Source organism: Monodelphis domestica, chromosome 1 (genome assembly GCF_027887165.1).
Source record: "Monodelphis domestica isolate mMonDom1 chromosome 1, mMonDom1.pri, whole genome shotgun sequence".
Classification (NCBI taxonomy): Eukaryota; Metazoa; Chordata; class Mammalia; order Didelphimorphia; family Didelphidae; genus Monodelphis; species Monodelphis domestica.
Window position 1 is genome coordinate 330,394,056 of NC_077227.1, and position 5,391 is coordinate 330,399,446.

The 5,391-nt window shown below is 36.4% G+C and overlaps 1 pseudogene; it reads left to right on the forward strand.

Moving 5' to 3' along the window:
- Window positions 1-3,490: 3,490 nt before the first annotated feature.
- Window positions 3,491-5,164, forward strand: LOC130453624 (destrin-like; annotated as a pseudogene).
- The last annotated feature ends 227 nt before the right edge of the window (window positions 5,165-5,391 follow it).

Below are 5,391 nucleotides of genomic sequence, written 5' to 3' on the forward strand. Positions count from 1 at the left end.
CCAATTGATAAATGGGTTAGGGACATGAATAGGCAATTTTCAGATAAAGAAATCAAAACTATTAATAAACACATGAAAAAGTGTTATAAATCTCTTATAATCAGAGAGATGCAAATCAAAACAACTCTGAGGTATCACCTCACACCAGCAGCACCTAACATGACAGGAAACGAAAGTAATGAATGCTGGAGGGGATGTGGCAAAGTAGGGACATTAATTCATTGCTTGTGGAGTTGTGAATTAATCCAGCCATTCTGGAAGGTAATTTGGAACTATGCCCAAAGGGCAATAAAAGACTGTCTGCCCTTTGATCCAGCCATAGCACTACTGGGTTTCTACCCCAAAGAGATAAGGAAAAAGACTCATACAAGAATATTCATAGCTGCGTTCTTTGTGATGGCAAAAATTGGAAACGAGGGGATGCCCTTCAATTGGGGAATGGCTGAACAAATTGTGGTATATGTTTGTGATGAGATACTATTGTTTTAAAAGGAATAATAAGGTAGAGGAATTCCATGAAGATTGGAACAACCTTCAGGAAGTGATGCTGAGCAAAAGGAGCAGAACAAGAAAAACATTGTACACAGAGCCTGATACACTGTGGTAAAATCGACTGGATTGGACTTCTCCATTAGTATCAATGCAATTTCCCTGAACAATCTGGAGGGATCTAGGAGAAAAAACACTATCCACAAGCAGAGAACAAACTGTGGGAGTAAAAACACCGAGAAAAGGCAACTGCTTGACTACAGGGGTTGAGGGGATATGATTGAGGAGAGACTCTAAATGAACACCCGAATGCAAATACCAACAACATAGAAATGGGTTCAGATCAAGGACACATGTGATACCCAGTGGAATTGTGTGTTGGCTTTGAGAGGGGCGACAGGAGGTGGGACAGGAAAAGTAAATGATCTCTGTTTTGAATGAATAATGTTTGAAAATGACCAAATAAAATAATGTTTAAAAGTAAAAATAATAATAATAATCTATGATCCAAAAATAAGAAATTTAAAAATAAGCCTAAGGGTAACATCAAGGAAGAATTGAAGTTTAAGAGAGTACCCTATCCTCTCTGAGAACAGAGTCTACCTTTAATAAAGTAAAAGTCAAGAAAAAGGCTGGGAAAATGAGCAAACATCAAAAGAAAATACCTAAACAGAAAACTGTTTATGGAAACAAAGAGGAAGGTACAAACAGAGAAAGGGAAGGTGAAAGCATTGTAAACAAACACAAACCTTGAAAAAATAACATTTAAATTGGTCTCAGCTTCCAGGAGAGCTCAAAAATGGGGAAAATAAATGAAAGCAAAGCAGGAAGAAATGAGTTAAATTAAAAAGGAGGCTCAAAAGCTCAGGGAAGAACATTTTTTCTTAAAATTTAGAATTGGGCAAATAGAAGGTAATGACTTCATGAGACATTAAGATACAACAAAACAAAATCAAAACAATGAAAAAAAACAGAAGAAACCATGAAATATCTCATTTAAAAATCAACTGAGCTGGAAAATATATATAGGAGACAATATAAGAAATATTGGACTACCTCAAAGCCATGGTGGGGGAAAAGAAGCCTGGACATCATAATACAAGAAATTGTCAAGGAGAACTATCCTGCTATTCTTGAACAATATAGTAAAATTGAAATTGAAAGAATCCACTGATCACCTCTCAAAAGAAATTACCAAACAAGTCCTAAGAATATAATAGCTAAATTAAGATGCCCCAAGTCAAGGAGAAAATACTGAAAGCAGTCAGAAAGAAACAATTAAAATACCGTGGAGCTACAGTGAGGATTACACAGTACTTAGCAACCTCTATATCAAAGAAATGGAAGAGATGTTATAATGAATTCCAGAAGGTGAAAAATCTAGATGTACCACCCAGAATCACCTATCCAGCAAAACTAAGTATATCCTTTCAGGGGAAAAAATGATTATTCAATAAAATAGAAGATTTCCAAGCATTCCAAATAAAAAGACAAGATTAACCAGAAAATTTGACGTCCAAAGAACTGGACCCAAGAGAAGCCTAAAAAGGTAAATAAAAAAGAGAAAATTTAAGAACTCAATAAGATCAAATTGTATATATTCCTACATGGAAAGAGGATATTTATAAATATTTTTTAAATTATCAGTAGTATTGAAATTAGAAGGAATATACATAGACAGAGGGTGTGGAAGTAAGCTAATTAGGATGACATGATATCCCAGAAAAGATTGAGGGGTGAAAAAGAAGATTCCACTGACAGAAAGGTGAAGGGAGAGATGGAATAGGATAAATTACCTCACCTAAAGAGACATGGAAAATTATTACAGTGTAGGGGAACCTTAACTCTCATTGTAACTGGTTTAAAAAAGGAATAACAGCTCACTCACCTGCCTGTTCTCTCCAACAGCTTCCCATGCCTTCACCTCCCTCCTGCCTATTCTTGTCATTCCCTTCTGTTACAGACAAAAGAGTGGTTGCCTTAAACTGTGACCCCCAAAAAATGTGGTTTTAAGTCAAAAATAAGTGGATAAGTGGTCACCATGGGAAAATTCCCAAATATTAAATATACCCAAGTCAGCTGGGTTTCATGAAGATTTTAAGTAATACAATAAAAGGAATTAAGGAAAGGGAGAGAGAAATTAAGAGGAAATAATGGGAAAAGGGTGGCCTGAGCTTTAAGAGAGACTAGTCAGTCTTTAATCACTCACCACAAGATTTTGTTCCAAGCAAGCTCTAGTGTTCAGAGAGACCCTCCAGTTTATCTCAGGAAGCTGAACTAAGTTCAGCCACTGAGAAAGAGAGAGCTCCAGCAGCTTCCTCTGACTCCTGACCTCCAATTCAGCTCCAAAAGCTGAATCTTTTTCAGAGCCCTCCAGCTCCTTCCTTTTAAAGAAAATTTTCTCTTGTGTCACCTCCCCTAAATTTCTACAACTACCAACCACAGTAGATGTTTTGAAAAGGACTGACCATTCTTAATTCACATCTGAGTAGACTAAAACTTTTGAGTAATTCACACCTGAGTAGACTAATCTTGTCCTTTGCAAGTTGCCTGATTAAATTGATCTTCATAGGTACTTAGAACCCCTGTGTATTAGATCTAAAGATAGACATAGCTTAAGGGTTCTTGCTTCACTTTAAGTATAGGTTGGGGACTTTTCATTATTCAATCAGGAGTTTACAACTTTATCTTCCCCTAAAGTATGCCTAAGTATGGGTGGAGTAATGTTAGAGTTCCCACATTCCTTCATTGTTTTAAAATGTGGAATGGTCCTAACCAAATGTTCTAAGGTAGAGTCTGAGAATTTTAAAGATTCACAAGTCGGAGAAATTTTAAGATTCACACTTCCTTGCTCTGGGGAGACAGATGCACCTTTGCACTCTCAATAGTAGCAGCCCCAATATTATCCACTTTCCCTCTCCCCTACTTCTCTACCCCTCCAGCTCCCACCCCCTCCAGTCCAGGGACACTACTGTGCTCCAGATCATCTGCTTTGGAAAAAATGGCTTCAGGAGTCCAAGTATTTGATGAAGTACTCTGCATTTTCTATGATATGAAGGTTTGGAAATGTTCCACAACAGAAGAAATCAAGAAAAGAAAGAGGGCAGTTATCTTTTGTCTCAGTTCTGACAAAAATGCATTATTGTGGAAGAAGGCAAAGAGCTTTTAGTGGGAGATGTTGGTGTAACCATTACTGATCCTTTCAAGCATTTTGTGGGAATGCTTCCTGAAAAGAATTTTAGTTGTGCTTTATATGATACAAGCTTTGAAACAGGAATCAAGAAAAGAAATGTTGATTTTTTTCCCTATGGGCACCAGAACTAGCACCTCTCAAAAGTAAAATTATCTATGCAAGCTCCAAAAATGCAATCAAAAAGAAATTTCCAGGCACTAAACACAGACCTCAATCATGCTTGTATTGCTGAGAAACTAGGAGGATCCTTAATTGTAGCTTTTGAAGGATGTTTGTTAACTTTAAAATCTCCATCTTGCTTGGTCTAGCACCCAAAATTGTGCATACCCACACTACACAGGCATGTGCGAGTCAATGACAAATCAGAAATAACTAACTGCCCACCTGGGCTGTCCTAAGCCAAGCTTGAGCACTTGTGAGGCATAGGAAGTGAGGTAGGGAACAGCTTCTGGAATTCATTCACTTTCTGTGGACAGAGCTAGATGCCAGTTTGTGCTAGGAACTAGAGCAGAAAGGAAGCCTGCAGACAGCTTTACTTCAGATCGATAACGTGAGTCAAGGACTGATTCTTCTTTCTACCTTGGCCTTAGGGCCTAATCTCCCTCTGACTCAGCCGGAAGGTTGAGTTATAACCCTTTTCCCTTTCCTCATCTCTCCTTCACTCCCTGTCCCGTTTCCTTACTCCCATTGTGATTAAACCACCATAAACTCCATTCTGACTTGAGTGTTTCATTTTAGGAATTTCATAAGTAAATTCCTTGGCAACCATAAATTAATTTTATAACAATCTTTAAAGGTGAATTTTCACCACAACAGGATGTCCTATGTAGATCATCATTCAGTGCTACAAGTTGAAAATCTTGCATACTTAGTTTATCTTCTTGCTAAATATGTAAAACAAATATATTTAGGCCAGGGTTTCACTGAGGAGGTGCTGTCTTTTTCTAGATTAAGCTAGATATTATATAAATCTGTATAAAATAACTCTAAATAAAAAAATCTAATGGTTTAAAAAAAAGGAATAATAGCCATACTTATTGGGTTATAGAAGGGAGTGGTAATAAAAGGGAGTGGGGAAGTGATGGGCGTGATAAAAAGCAAAACACTAGTGAAAATGGACAGAGTGAAAGGAAAAAGAGCAGGATCATAAAGGGAATATAATAGCAAGGGATAATCACAGTTTGTAATCCTAACTCAAATGATAATGAGAGGAACTCACTCATAAAATAGAAGGGGAGAGCAGAGTGGTTTAAAAACCAAAATCCTACTATATGTCATTTACAAAGAACATATTTGAGGCAGGGTGATATACAGAATAAAGATAAGAGGCTGGAGCAGAATTTATTGTGCATTATCTAAAGTAAAAAAAAAAAGAAAAGCAGGAGTAGCAATCATAATCTCAGACAAAGCTAAAGCAAAAATATATCTAACTAACAGAGATAAGGAAGAAAATTACATCATATGAAATGGTACTATATACAATGAAGTAATATCAGTATTAAAAATATATGCACCAAATGGTATAGCCTCTAAATTTTTAAAGAAGAAATTAAATGAACTTCAGTAGTAAATATAGTAAACCTATACTAGTATAGGACCTCAAATTACCCCTTTCAGATCTAGATAAATGAAACTAAAAAGTAAATTAGAAAGAAGTAAAGGAAGGGAATGAAATCTTAGAAAAGGTGGAACTAATAGATATCTGAAGA